Below are 15,636 nucleotides of genomic sequence, written 5' to 3'. Positions count from 1 at the left end.
TCAGGTGTCCCTCAGAAGCTCCTTGAGCTGATACCTGCCAGGAAGGGGGGAAGGAAGGAAGGAAGGAAAGGAGAAAGGAAGGAAGGGAGGAATGAAGGAAGGAAAGGAGAAAGGAAGGAAGGGAGGAAGGAGGGAAGGAAGGAAGGAGGGAAGGGAGGAAGGGAGGAAGGGATGGAGGGAGGAAGGGAGGGAGGGAGGAAGGAAGGGAGGAGGGAAGGAAGGAAGGAGGGAAGGGAAGAAGGAAGGAAGGGAGGGAAGAAGGAGGGAAGGGAGGAAGGGAGGGAGGAAGGAAGGAAGGGAGGAGGGAAGGAAGGAAGGCAGGAAGGAGGGAAGGAAGGAAGGAGGGAAGGAAGGAAGGAAGGAAGGAAGGAAGGAAGGAAGGAAGGAAGGAAGAAAGGAAGGAAGGAATCTGAGCCTCAGCACTGCACAGAAGAAATGACCAATTCAGCCTTCAGGAAGCAAATGCAGAGCACCTCCCCACCCCTCATTCACACAGAGCTCTCCACAAATACATAGAGATTGTTTCTGTGGGGCAGGGACCCAGTCTGAGGTACTCTTTGGTTTCTTCTCCCAGGCACCCAGCACCAGAACAAGAGGACACAGTCTCAAACTGTGCCAGGGGAAGTTTAGGCTGGAGGTGAGGAGGAAGTTCTTCACAGAGAGAGTTGTTAGCCATTGGGATGTGCTGCCCAGGGAGGTGGTGGAGTCCCTGTCCCTGAAGGTGTTCAGGAGAGGATTGGATGTGGCACTTGGTGCCATGGTTTAGTTGTCAGGAGGAGTTGGGTGACAGCTTGGACTTGATGATCTTTGTGGTCTTTTCCAACCTTATTGATTCTATTCTATGATTCTCTGACTCACAGGTTTGGGAGCCTTAGGGTTGTGCTGCAGGGGGAGCCTTGCAGCCCCTGGCCTCAAGCTCAGCCTTTTGCTGACATTCCCAGTGTGGCTCAACTTCATGTTTTCTTTTCATATTTCATTTTCTCCACCTTCTTTAGCAGGTTTGGTGTGATCCAGGAGCAGCTCTCCAAGGGGATGGGCCTCAGAGCTGGAGAGGGATACTTTGCAAGGGCTGGTAGTGGTAGGAATTGGGGGAAGAATGGGTTTGAGTAGGACAAAGGGAGATTTAGACTGGAAATCAGGAAAAAATTCTTCAGAGTGAGGGTGGGGAGACTCTGGCACAGGCTGCCCAGGGAAGCTGTGCGTGTCCCCTCCCTGGAGGTGTTCAAAGCCAGGTTGGATGAGGCCTTGAGCAACCTGGGCAGGTGGGAGGTTGTCTTGCCCATGGCAGGGGGGTTGGAACTGGATGATCTTTAAGGTCTTTTCCAACCTAAACCATTTTTATGTTTCTATGCCCCTCTCTGAAAGTATTCAAGGCCAGGCTGGATGGGGCTTTGAGCAGCCTGGGCTAGGGGAGGGTGTCCCTGCCCATGGCAAACTGCCTTTAGCTGCCTGCCATGACATTGGTCCACATTTCCTCACCTCCCTGGACACCTTAGTACTCCACAGCCTCAGCCTTTTCAGTGGTGCCCAGTGTCAAGGGGCAACAGGCAAACTGGGTGCACCTTTGGGCTGCGTGGATGTGGTGTGGAGCCAGGGCAGGAGTGGTTTGGGCAAAACCTGAGGCACATTGGAGAATCCATTTCTGAGCCGTGGGTCTTAGGGAAAATGAGTGCAATTCAGAGTGTTTGAAGCATCTCCTAATGCTTTTTCATGTCATGTCTCAAAGATGGCTTGGCCTAGAAACTTCAGATTTGTTTAATTCAAGAGCCCTTGACGTAATCTAGCACAGATGAGGGCTTCTGAGAGGCTGCTCTGCTTATTTGGAGTTATTCTCTTCCCAATGATGAATATATTAGTGTGCTTGTGACAGTGAAAAGTTAAGACAGGCTTTCCAGACTTTGTCAAAGCATCCTTGGAGTCCTTTTCCAGGATCCCTGTGTCAGGCTTGGTTCACCCACAGCAACCCTGCAGCAAGATGCACCTGAAGCCAAAGCCAGATGTCGACATCAGACCTCCTCACACTTGCATTCTCCTTCAAATAACAGAGCTTCCCTTCCTTGCCAGACATATTCCTCAGGGAGGGGGATCTGCTGATGGGGGAAACAGGCTCAGTTGGATTCAGGGCACAGGCTGAGGGATATTTGTGCACAGAACACACTAAGAATCATAGAATCAATAAGTTTGGAAGAGACCTCAGAGATCATCAAGTCCAAGCTGTCACCCAACACCTCCTGACAACTAAACCATGGCTCCAAGTGCCACATCCAATCCCCTACTGAACACCTCCAGGGACAGGGACTCCACCACCTCCCTGGGCAGCACATCCCAATGGCCAATCTCTCTTTCTGGGAAGAACTTTCTCCTAACATCCAGCTTAAATTTCCCCTGGCACAGCTTGAGACTGTGTCCTCTTGTTCTGGTGCTGGGTGCCTGGGAGAAGAGACCAACCCCCACCTGGCTACAACCTCCCTTCACTTGGAGAGCAGTGGCCCAGCTTCTGTCCCTAGAGATGCCAAGAAATGCCTGCTGTGCTCCCACAGGAGCTCCTCCAGGCAGGGGTGCAGCCTTGCATGGGAGGTAACAGTGGCACAAGCCCAGCTACTGGTGGTCCTTCCAGAAAGGCACAAAAATGCAGATCTAGAAATGAGGCTACAAAACCAAAGCTCCCTGGAGGGCTTCACCAGGCAATGCTGTAACAGGCAGGATTGATACCCAGGAACAGCCCTGCTTGCCTCTGCTCACAACAGCTCCAGGCAGCACTACAGGCTGGGATCAGAGTGGCTGGAGAGTGGCCAGGCAGAAAGGGACCTTGTGGTACTGGTTGACAGCAGCTGAACATGAGCCAGCAGTGTGCTCAGGTGGCCAAGAGAGCCAATGGCATCCTGGCCTGCATCAGGAAGAGTGTGGCCAGCAGGAGCAGGGAAGTCAATGTGCCCTGTGCTCAGCACTGCTTAGGCCACACCTTGAGTCCTGTGTCCAGCTCTGGGCTCCTCAGGTTAGGAAAGAGGTTGAGCTGCTGGAAGGTGTCCAGAGAAGGGCAACAAAGCTGGGGAGGGGTCTGGAGCACAGCCCTGGGAGGAGAGGCTGAGGGAGCTGGGGTTGCTTAGCCTGCAGAAGAGGAGGCTCAGGGGAGACCTTCTTGCTCTCTGCAACTCCCTGAAGGGAGGTTATAGCCAGGTGGGGGTTGGTCTCTTCTCCCAGGCACCCAGCACCAGAACCAGAGGACACAGTCTCAAGCTGTGTCAGGGGAGGTTCAGGCTGGAGGTGAGGAAGAAGTTCTTCATAGAAAGAGAGATTGGCCATTGGGATGTGCTGCCCAGGGAGGTGGTGGAGTCGCCATCCCTGGAGGTGTTTAAAAAGAGCCTGGATGGGATGCTTGGTGCCATGGTTTGGTTGATCAGATGGTGTTGGTGATAGGTTGGACTTGATGATCCTGAAGGTCTTTTCCAACCTGGTCAATTCTGTATTCTTTATTCTATAAAAGCAGAGCAGCTGCCCTTCAGGAGCTCCCCACTGCGTGCACCCACCCCTGGGGCCCATCACTGCTGCCCTTCCATGCCCCTGCCACCCTGCAGACTGTGGCCCAAGGTGTGCTGAGTTGCCAGTGCTCACCCACATCCCATTTCAACCAAACCTAAGCAGCCTTCAGAATAGCCTTCAGGCAACTCCTGGCAACCAACCAGCTTAGAGAAGGAAGAGTGAGCCAGCAGAAAGTTTGGGAAGAGCTCTGTGTGTAGGAATAAACCTGAAAGAAAAATCAAACACCAAAAGAACCCCTCCAAGCCCCCCAACCCACAGCCATTCATTCCCTCTCTGATGGGCAGGGTGACTGGGGGCAGAGTGTGGAGGGGGTTTGACATTCATAATCATCAAGAGCTAGGGAGAGATGCTGCGGACAGAGCGTTAATTAGAGCTGAGGTACTTGGGTGTCTTGCATTTCATTAGGAGAGTAAATAACCCCAGCAGATTTTAATCCTGCTGGCCACTTGCCAAGTGCTTGGAGGAGATTATCTTGGAGGGTTAAAACTAGGCCAAAGAGCTAAAAGCAGCCTTTGAGGAAAGGAGGCAGCCAAGGATCCAAGCTAGAAGTGGTTGGCCAAAGCTCTGGGATAATCAGATTGAAATCCTCAGCAGAAAGTCCATTAGAAAGGAGATCAGTCCCAATTGCCTGATCCCTGTAGGCAAGCAGGCACTCAGGAGGGAGCTCAATCCGGGCACTTTCTCCTGCTGGAAGAGAAATGCAGCCTGATGTTGTTTGCTTTACCAGCTCACACACAGAACCACACAGAGCTGCTGGCTTTGGGAGAGCCCTTTGAGCCCATCATGTCCCAGCTACTCCCCCAGAGCTCACAGTGCCACCACTGCTGCTGAGCCACTGCCGCTGACACAGCCCTCAGCACCACATCCATCCAGCTTTCAAACACCTCCAGGGGTGGGGACTCCACCACCTTCTTGGGCAGCCTGGGACAGTGCTGGGAACTCTTTCTGGGAAGAAATCTTTCCTACTATCCAACCTGAACCCCGCCTGGCACAACCTGAGGCTCTTTCCTCTTGTCCTGTCACTTGCTGCATGTCAGAAGAGACCAGCCCCCACTTGGCCCCAACCTCCTTTGAGAGAGATCTAGAGGGTGATGGGGCCTCCCCTCAGCCTCCTCTTCTGAAGATTAATAACTCCATGGAACTGAAATGACTGCCAGAGCAGCTTTGGGTGTTGGGACTAAGGAGAGTGACTCAGCACCCAGAACTGATTGGGATGACTCAGCATTGAGGAGTCGCAAATGCAGCAGAGATACCCTCAGCTTAGAACAGAGCAGAACAGAACAGATCAGAGGAGAGGAGAATAGCATAGAATAGCATAGCAAGTCCAAGCTATCACCCAACAGCATCTCATCAACTAAACCATGGCACCAAGTGCCTCATCCAGTCTCCTCCATAAACACCTCCAGTGATGGTGACTCCACCACCTCCCTGGGCAGCACATCCCAAGGGCCAATCTCTCTTGCTGGGAAGAATTTCTTCCTAACATCCAGCCTGAACCTCTCCTGGTGCAGCTTGAGACTGTGTCCTCTTGTTCTGGTGCTGGGTGCCTGGGAGAAGAGACCAACCCCCACCTGGCTCCAACCTCCCTTCAGGGAGTTGGAGAGAGCAAGAAGGTCTCCCCTGAGCCTCCTCTTCTGCAGGTTAAGCAACCCCAGCTCCCTCAGCCTCTCCTCACAGGGCTCTAGACCCCTCCCCAGCTTTGTTGCCCTTAGCCACAGCACAGATGATACCTTCTGCTGAGACACAGCACAGATGCCCTCTGCTCAGCCACAGCAGAGGGGATGATGCTCTCATGGTGCCATAACATCTCCTAGAACAAGTGGGTGAGATGTTCCCCATGGTGAGTTCTCCAGAAAGCCTTCTGGCACCTGCCCAGAGCCCTCTCCCACCATTGTTTGTGAACCCCATGAGGTCACACTCATTCACTAGTAAGGAGGCACTGCAGAGAGGTGAGCAGAGTGACCTTAATTTGCTTTGGGTGTGATTTTAGGTCAGCCCTGTCCACTGAACTGTGTTTGATCCATGGGGATTTAGTTACTTCTGGAGATGAGCTCCTCTCATCAACACACACATGGAAACGAAACCCAGAGCTGTGGTTTCAAAGGACTTGCATTGAAATTGTACTGCTCCCAGTTGTACCTGATGGCCATGATGCACTTTGCTGAGAAATTGGGATAGCTGACCAGGCGTTCCCCCAGGATTTACTGCAGCTGCTTCTCACACCTCTCAGGGAACACCACGTTCAGGGATCAGGTAGCACCCAGGAAAGGGGAGACACTGAGAAGCCAGCTCAGAAGTATCCTGGTTCCTCTCCAGCCCCATGACCCTGTTTACCCAGAGGAACTGGGCTTCTGGGTCAGGCAGGTGAAACACCTTAATGCTGGGCTCTGAGGAGTGAGATCTGAAGACCCCTGAGGATAGCTGGGAAGCTGGGGTCAGAGCAGTCAGCTCTAAAGGGCACGAATCAACACCCTTCAGGAGAGAAGGGGAATCTGCCACACCACTGAGGTTCCAGCAGATGCTTTGAAAGCCATCAAAAGAGATAAGAGGAAACAAGGACACCTCAGCTCCCTTTGTCTTGCCCTCTGCTGCCAAATAAATCAGTGCCAATGGTGTGGACCTTAGGCAGGAGGATCTGGGTTTGCAGGGGCACAGCAGAGCCTCCCCCCCTGTGATTGCAGGCAGAAGAGAAGTTAAGAAGCTCAGAGCAAAAGGTGCACATGACAAGAGCAAACAAGCTGGAGCTGTGACCTTCTGTGAGCATCAGGAAGCAAAACATGAGGGGGGTCAAGAGGGGCTGGGATCACTCCAAGCTGCCATGTCCTGTTCTTCACCTGCCTCTCCACTGCCAGTGATACCTGAGTGTTGAAAGTCACTTCTGAAAAATTCAAGCATCACAACTTTTCAGCCTGGAAATGAGGGAGAAATCGAAATTGGCCCTTTCTAGCTGGGAGCACAGCTGTAGAGCACTCTGACAGCTATCTGAGTACTGCATACAGTTCTGGAGCCTCTATTACAGGAAGGATCTGGAGGTGCTGGAAGGTGTCCAGAGCAGGGCCAGGAGGAGGAGCAGAGGGCTGGAGCTGCTCTGCTCTGAGGACAGACTGAGAGAGCTGTGGTTGTGCAGGCTGGAGAAGAGAAGGCTCTGAGGAGACCTTATTGTGGACTTCCAGTATCTGAAAGGGGCTACAAGAAAGCTGGGGAGGGACTTTTGAGGGTGTTGGGGATTGGGGCGAATGGAACAAATACTAGAAGTGGGTAGATCCAGCTTGGATGTGAGGAAGAAGTTGTTGCCCATGAGGGTGGTGAGAGCCTGGCACAGGTTGCCCAGGGAGATGGTGGAAGCCTCATGTCTGGAGGCTTTGAAGGCCAGGCTGGAGGTGGCTCTGGGCAACCTGCTGCAGTGTGAGGTGTCCCTGCCCATGGCAGGGGGGTTGGAACTGGCTGATCCTTGGGGTCCCTTCCAACCCTGACAATTCTGTGATTCTATTCCAGGGCAGGGCTGGAGTGTGGTTCCAGGACAGCTGGGTTACTTCCACGTAGCTTAATGCAACTCAAATGCAGTTGTATCCTGAGAAGGGACCCAGATTCCTCACCAGTGACTGCACAGAGCCTTGCACTGAAGTACCCACAGGAGGGAATGAGACCATTTTATGATCTCAGCTCCCAGGAAAGCTGGCCTAGTCCTCCAGTGCCCACAAGCCGTGCCATTAGCGCTGGTCCCACAAGGGCAGCGTGCAGTCAGTGGACATCTTTGGTCGGAGGAGCCATGGGAAAGCCAGGCCTTGCTAAACAAACCAAAGCAGTGGAGAAGAGCACACACACAGCCACAGAAGTACTTCCATCCACCCCTCTGCAGAAAAAACAACAACAAAAAAGGCTGAGAGCTCACTGGAGCAGGAGGCTCAGCAGCATCTCTGGTGTCTGTGGTTACTGCTGTCATTAACGTGGCTGGAAATCATTTGTCCTAGACTCGCATTCCAGATGAGTACTTCCAGTTTGGTTCTTCCCTCACATCTTTGATGCAGTGATCCTTTGGAAATGAGGGGGGAATGAAGCCAGCCCAAAGGGAGGAGTGGATAGCAGGGATGATTTTTGCATGTACTGAGAGATCAAGCCTAGGAAATGGTTTCCTTCCCACATGGCTGCTTGTAAGTCCTCTTCAGAGACAGTGCTCATTAATGCCTAAGAGGCTTCAGTGCCGTAGGTGGATATGAAATAACAGCAGAGCATCTGTTAGGAGGTCTCAGAATACCTTCTGATTTGACATAATAATTACATCTAAAGCTGAACAGGGATTTGGCCTGTTAAAATTCAGGAAAAATGAATTAAAAGCGGAGTCAGCTCTGGGAAAGGCCAAACTGCAGCGGGAAAGGAATCCTACCCTCTGCCCACGGCCGGGGCTGGATCGATGGCAGGGGTGCCTGGTGTGGAGATGTGGCTGGTGCAGGATATTGCTAGGAGATGAAAAAAAAAGATCAGCTTCTCCCAGTTCATACCTCAAAGTCAGGACAAAATCCTGTGTGCAACCCAAGGGCATCCTGGGCTGTATCAGGAATAGTGCAGCCAAGGGCAGCAGGGAGCTCATCCTGCCCTGTGCTCAGCACTGCTCAGGCCACACCTTGAGTCCTGTGTCCAGTTCTGGGCTCCCCAGTTTAAGAAGGACATTGAGAGGCTTGAAGGTGTCCAGAGAAGGGCAAGGAGGCTGGGGAGAGGCCTTGAGCACAGCCCTGGGAGGAGAGGCTGAGGGAGCTGGGGTTGCTTAGCCTGGAGAAGAGGAGGCTCAGGGGAGACCTTCTTGCTCTCTGCAACTCCCTGAAGGGAGGCTGTAGCCAGGTGGGGGTTGGTCTCTTCTCCCAGGCAGCCAGCACCAGAACAAGAGGACACAGTCTCAAGCTGCACCAAGGGAAGTTTAGGCTGGAGGTGAGGAGAAAGTTCTTCCCAGAAAGAGTAATTGGCCATTGGAATGTGCTGCCCAGGGAGGTGGTGGAGTCCCCATCCCTGGAGGTGTTGAAGAGGGGATTGGATGTGGCACTTGGAGCCATGGTTTAGTTGCCAGGAGGTGTTGGGTGACAGCTTGGACTTGATGATCTCTGAGGTCTCTTCCAACCTTATTGATTCTGTAATTCTATTCTATGATTTATGTTATGGCAAGATTTAAACACAACCTCAAAATTAACTGTAGGTTCTTTCCTGCACCTGGTAACTGTCATGTTGTTGTGCCACAGGGATTGGATCCGTCCAGAGGGACCTGGATGAGCTGGAGAAGTGAGTCAGTGTGAACAAAGAGAGGTTCAACAAGATGAAGAGCAAGGTCCTACACCAGGAATAGGTCAATCCTCACCATCAACACAGGCTGTGTGATGAAAGGCTGGAGAGCAGCCTTGTGGAGAAGGACTTGGGGTGCTGGGTGGTGAAAACGGGACGTGAGCTGGCACCATGAGCTCACAGCCCAGAGCCAGCCCTGTCCTGGGCTGATCCCCAGCAGTGTGGGCAGCAGGGGCAGGGAGGGGATTCTGCCCCTCTGCTGTGCTCTGCTGAGACCCCACCTGCAGTGCTGGGGCAGCTCTGGAGTCCTCAGCACAGACATGGAGCTGTTGGAGCAGGGCCAGAGGGGGCTCCAGCAATGCTGGCAGGACTGGAAGCCCTCTGCTGTGAGGCCAGACTGAGAGAGTTGGGGTTGTGCAGCCTGGAGAAGAGAAGGCCCTGGGGAGAGCTTCTGGTGGCCTTTCAGTGCTTCAAGGGCTGATCAGAAAGCTGGAGACAGAGTTTTGAGCAGGGCCTGTTGTGACAGGACAAGGGGTGATGGTTTGAACTGAAAGAGGGAAGGCATTTTTTTCTACTGAGGCTAGTGAGATCCTGGTGCTGCCCCAGGCTGCCCAGAGAGGTGGGAGATGCCCCATCCCTGAAACCATTCCAGTTCAGGTTGTTAGGGGCTCTGAGCAGCCTGCTCTAGTTGCAGATGTGCCTGCTGACTGCAGGGGAGTTGGACTGGATGACCTTGGCAGGTCCCTTCCAACCCAACCCCAGTGTGTGCTGCCCGTGCCCAGTACTACTCTTCCAGGCAAAGGGAGCAACAGCTGGTGGATAAAAAGCAGAAAACAGCAGGTCTGGGATGACCACAGCTTTTTTAATTACAAGGGACTAAACTGTTCATCACAGAGTTCCAAAAAGCATCAGGCTGGAAGGAAAAGGATATGGATGATTAAGCACAGGAAAGGATAGGAAGCCAGCAGCAAGAAGGGGGTTTAGCAGCTTTTACCAGTGTCTTACTCAAAACCTTCTCCTCTGAGCTCACCTGCTGCTGGGGAGCACCAAGCTGCTATGTGACACCCATTGGCTGCCAGCCCTGGGTGAAGTCATGAGCTCTGGTGATGTCCTGCAAATGAGGCTTACAGCTTAGAGCCTGGGAACAGCATTTTGAAAGGCTAAAACGAGGGGAGGGGAATGGATAGTGTCAGAGGGGCTATTTCAGCTCGGTTAGATGTGTGTGGTTCTTCCTTTCACACACCAGGTCTGAGACTTTCTGTTGGTCTAGGACTGCTTCATGTCTTCTCCAAGCACTGCTATGGGAAGGGCAGGACTGGCATGAGAGCAGTCCTGAAGGAAAGGCCTTGGGGGTGCTGGGGGAGCAGAAGCTCAAGAGGAGCCAGCAGGGAGCACTTGCAGCCCAGAGAGCCAAGCAGAGCCTGGGCTGCAGCAAGAGAAGTGTGGCCAGCAGGGCCAGGGAGGGGATTCTGCCCCTCTGCTCCACTCTGCTGAGCTCACAGCTGCAGCTCTGGGGCCAGCTCTGGAGCCTCTGTGCCAGGAAGGCTCTGGAGGTGCTGGAAGGTGTCCAGAGAAGGGCCACAAGGATGAGCAGAGGGCTGGAGCTGCTCTGCTCTGGAGACAGCCTGAGAGAGTTGGAGTTGTGCAGGCTGGAGAGGAGAAGGCTCTGAGGAAACCTTATTGTGGACTTCCAGTATCTGAAAGGGGCTACAAGAAAGCTGGGGAGGGACTTTTGAGGGTGTCAGGGAGGGATAGGACTGGGGGGGAATGGAACAAAACTAGAAATGGGGAGATCCAGCTTGGATGTGAGGAAGAAGTTGTTGCCCAGGAGGGTGGTGAGCGCCTGGCACAGGCTGCCCAGGGAGGTGGTGGCAGCCTCCTGCCTGGAGGTGTTTGCAGCCAGGCTGGAGGTGGCTGTGAGCAACCTGCTGTGGTGTGAGGTGTCCCTGCCCATGGCAGGGGGCTTGGAACTGGCTGAGTCTTGAGGTCCCTTCCAACCCTGACAGCTCTGTGATTCTCTGATTCTGGGTTCCCGTTCACATGATGATGTCTAGTGCAGAGGAAGGGAAATCAGGGTACCTGCTGTAGTTGAAAAAGAAAAAAAGGGTGGGGGGGAGGAACTTTGAGAGTGGAGAACTGAGGGGATGATTTACTGAACATAAAAAGCCAAACCTCATGGAAGGGAGGAGGTCTCTGATGAGTACTAGGAAATGTTTATTCCCTGAAGTGTCTGGATGGGAAGAATTCCCCCAGGCACTATGCAAAGCTTGCTCTGCTCTCGCTATTAGTCACAGGCTAGACTAACATTGCACAATTAGGGCTGTTTGCAGGTATCCAAAGTTCTCCTAATTAAGGAATTTGGGGCTATCTAATTAGAGACTAAACCAAATTCCCTGTAGTTGAGCTGCCCAGTCGAAAGGGTCTTAGAAATGCTGAGGAAAACACTACCTACTGAGGCTGTCTGTCTGTCCAGCCAAGCCCTACACTTGACTCATGGACCTGTCAGCCTGCCTGCCCAACTGGCTTGTGGCCTCAGTCCTTATCCTGTTCCAGACATGACCTTAGCCCCATGCGTGGTGCCCACCTGACAGCAAGCAGGTGTGAAGCATTGCTCAGTGGTGGCAAACTCTCCATCCCATGGCCTGGCTTGGGCTGTTGCTGGAGGCACCCTCTGGCAACAGGACTGAAATAGTTATTTTTGCTCACTGTAGCCTCTTTGAAAAGGATACTCAGGTGAGGCTGCTGCAGGGATGGGGCAGGGGCATGGCTAGGAGAGCACTTCCAATCACAGAAACACCGAGTGGTTTGGGTGGGAAGGGAGCAGGCAGCAGGCACAGCTGCAACCAGAGCAGGTTGCTCAGAGACCCAAACAGCCTCACCTGGAATGGTGCCAGGCGTGGGGCATCTCCCACCCCTCTGGGCAGCCTGGCACAGGCTCTCAAACATTTTTTCCTTCTCTCTAGTCTGACTCTCCCTCTTTCAGTTCAAACCATCACCCTTTGTCCTGTCACAACAGGCCCTGCTCACAACTCTGTCCCCAGCTTTCTGATCAGATCTTTAAGCACTGCAAGGCCACCAGAAGGTCTCCCTGGAGCCTTCTCTTCTCCAGGCTGCACAACCCCAACTCTCTCAGCCTGGCCTCACAGCAGAGGGCTTCCAGCCCTCCCAGCAGTGCTGCGGCCTCCTCTGGCCCTGCCCCAACAGCTCCATGTCTGTGCTGTGCTGAGGACTCCAGAGCTGCCCCAGCACTGCAGGTGGGGTCTCAGCAGAGCACAGCAGAGGGGCAGAATCCCTCCACCTGCACTAACTACACTACAGACCCAAACCCTGAAGTTCCATGTGCCCAGGCTTTGCCATTCCTCTTTGCCTCCATTGATTTCAGGATGCAAATTAAGTCAAATGAGCTCAGCATGCAGACTCCTGGAGACAGACAACATTCATTCAGGCTGGCATTTAGCTCTCTCTGTTGTTTACATTGAGGCAGCTTATAAATAAAATACCCTCTTTCTGAGGAGGAAGAACTCTTTTTCTTCTCCTGCTTTTTAATTTTATTTTTTTCCCCTAAAGGTTTGCTTAATTTTTCACTTCAAAGTCAATCTTTAAGAACCTCTCTGCCATTCTTGAGCCTGCAATGGCTTCATCCTAATCCCTCTTATGCTCTCCATTCTTATCCTTTGCTGAGGGAAATTGATAATATTATTTCCTCCCCCCCCCCTTTTTTCTTCTGACACAGAGCTGGGATCCCATGCTGGAGGATAAGCAGTTTCAAGCTAAAATGATGAATTTCAATGGGAAGCATTGGTTAATGTTGCCTGGTTTATAGATATTTGCCTAGAGCAGGGTGAACAAAGCATATTAACTAAAGGGCCTTCTCCTGACAGAGTCACTCTGGCTTTTCTAAGGCAGCTTCACATCCAGAGGGTGCTGCTCTGTGGCTTGTAGTCCAGCTGGAGAGCAGGGACAAGTGGTGTCCCTCAGGGGTCTGTACTGGGACCTGTGCTGCTCAATATTTCTATCAATGACACAGACAGTGAGATTGAATGAACCATCAGCAGGTGTGAAGATGACACCATGCTGAGTGGTGCTGTTGATGCACCAGAGGGACAGGATGGCATCCAGAGGGACCTGGAGAAGTTGGAGAGGTGGGACCAGGTGAATCTCATGAGGTTCAACAAGAGCAAGTTCTGCACCTGGGCTGGAACAACCCTCACTATCAACACAGGCTGGGGATGAGGTGATAGAAAGCAGCCCTGAGGGGAAGGACTTGGGGTTGCTGGTGGATGAGAAGCTGGCCAGGAGCAGGCAGTGTGAGCTTGCAGCACAGAAGGCAAGGGCAGCCTGAGCAGCATCAAAAGATGTGTGACCAGCAGATCCAGAGAGGTGATTCTGCTACTTTGCTCTGCACCTCAACACAGGAAGGACATGGACCTGATGCAGAGGGTCCAGAGAAGGGCCACAAAAACCATCAGGAGGTTGGAGCAGCTCTGCTACAAGGGCAGGCTGAGGGAGCTGGGGGTGTTGAGCCTGGAGAAGAGAAGGCTCCAGGGAGACCTAATAGCAGCCTGGCAGTACCTGAAGGAAGCTACCAGAAGGCTACAGAGAGACTGTTTGCGAAGGCCTGCGGAGATATGGTGAGGTGCAACGGCTTCAAACTAGAGCAAGGCAGATTTAGATCGGATGTTAGGAAGAAGTTCTTTACTATGAGGGTGGTGGAACCCTGAAACAGGTTTCCCAGGGAGGTGGTTGAGGCCTCATCCCTGGAAATATTAAAAGTGTGGCCCTGGGCAACCTGATCCAATTGAAGATGTCCCTGCTGACTGCAGAGGGGGGCTGGGTCGGACGACATTCGGAGGTCCCTTCCAACCCAGGCCATGCTGTGATTCTACTATTCTATGATCCTTCATTCTAAGTTTCCACTTTCAAAGGATTGTGTTACAGAGCAGCCAGCATCCAGAGATCAAAACCACCTTCACCAGAGACAAAATGCTAATACCCCTGGCACTTCAGCTGGCGCAGGGAGAAGGATGGGGAGGAAGGAAGGAAGGGAAGGGAGGAAGGCAAACCTCTGTGATCTGTTCATTCATTATTCCACAGCACATGGGAAGTCATCTCTCTACATGATTGACCTGCCTGGATTTGATTACAACACACAGCTAACCTTTTCCAAATCTGCTTGTGTCATACAAGAGAAGGGTTGAAGGCTGTTGCCATGGCATTAAGGTATCTCTTGAGAAAGAAGGGGGGAGGAAAAGAAATAAATGAAAGAGAGAGAGGGAGCAGGAGGAAATGATGCTTCTGTACTTCCTAGCCAAGTCTAAACAAGAAACACAGGCACATGTTTTTGTTTTGGAAGAGCTCTCAGCTCCTTATCGCCTCTCATCTATCAGCGCGCTTCCTCGGGAAGGGAAGGAGGAATTGTCTGCTTTGCAGATCAGTGTCTCTTCAGTGAGTGGGGAGGGGAGGGGAGGGGAAAAGTGGGGGTGGGGGGGAGAAGGAGATGACAATTGGAGGGGGGGGGGGATAAAAAGAGAGAGAGAGAAAAAAAGAGAGAATAAATCAGTCTTGCCACCACTCATGATTTATTCATGAGGCACGTGAGGTTTGCATTTAAATGTGACATTCTCATGATCTCAATATTGTATATGCAAATCCAAAGACTTCTGCATCTCTCCACATGCCCAGCTTCAGTCTTGTCTTGGATACACAGCTCTGGAAAAGCAAACCCGCCGGGCTCGGTGCGGCTCCCGGCTTGCTTCCTCTTTATCCTGTAGCTCCAAAGACTGCCAGCAGCACCAAACTACCAAACTGCTCTGAGCAGCACCAAACGGCTCTGAGCAGCAACAAACTGCTCTGACCAGCACCAAACGGCTCTCAGCAGCACCAAACGGCTCTGAGCAGCACCGAACTGCTCTCAGCAGCACCGAACTGCTCTCAGCAGCACCGAACTGCTCTGACCAGCACCAAACGGCTCTCAGCAGCACCAAACGGCTCTGAGCAGCACCAAACGGCTCTCAGCAGCACCGAACTGCTCTCAGCAGCACCGAACTGCTCTCAGCAGCACCGAACTGCTCTCAGCAGCACCAAACGGCTCTCAGCAGCACCGAACTGCTCTGAGCAGCACCAAACGGCTCTGAGCAGCACCAAACAACTCTGAGCAGCACCAAACGGCTCTGAGCAGCACCAAACTGCTCAGCAGGACCAAACGGCTCTGAGCAGCACCGAACGGCTCTGAGCAGCACCGAACTGCTCTGAGCAGCACCAAACGGCTCTCAGCAGCACCAAATGGCTCTCAGCAGCACCAAACTGCTCAGAGCAGGAGCAAACGGCTCTGAGCAGCACCAAACAGCTCTCAGCAGCACCAAACGGCTCTGAGCAGCACCAAACGGCTCTGAGCAGCACCAAACTGCTCTGAGCAGGACCAAACGGCTCTCAGCAGCACCAAACGGCTCTGAGCAGCACCGAACGGCTCTCAGCAGCACCGAACGGCTCTGAGCAGCACCAAACGGCTCTCAGCAGCACCAAACCGCTCTGAGCAGCACCGAACTGCTCTCAGCAGCACCAAACTGCTCTCAGCAGCACCAAACTGCTCTGAGCAGGACCAAACGGCTCTGAGCAGGACCAAACGGCTCTCAGCAGCACCAAACGGCTCTGAGCAGCACCAAACTGCTCTGAGCAGGACCAAACGGCTCTGAGCAGGGCCAAACGGCTCTCAGCAGCACCAAACTGCTCTGAGCAGCACCAAACGGCTCTGAGCAGCACCAAACGGCTCTCAGCAGCACCAAACGGCTCTGAGCAGGACCAAACGGCTCTCAGCAGCACCAAACTGCC

This window comes from Dryobates pubescens, chromosome 26, assembly GCF_014839835.1.
Source record: "Dryobates pubescens isolate bDryPub1 chromosome 26, bDryPub1.pri, whole genome shotgun sequence".
Lineage (NCBI taxonomy): Eukaryota > Metazoa > Chordata > Aves > Piciformes > Picidae > Dryobates > Dryobates pubescens.
Note: the sequence above shows the minus strand (reverse complement) of the source record.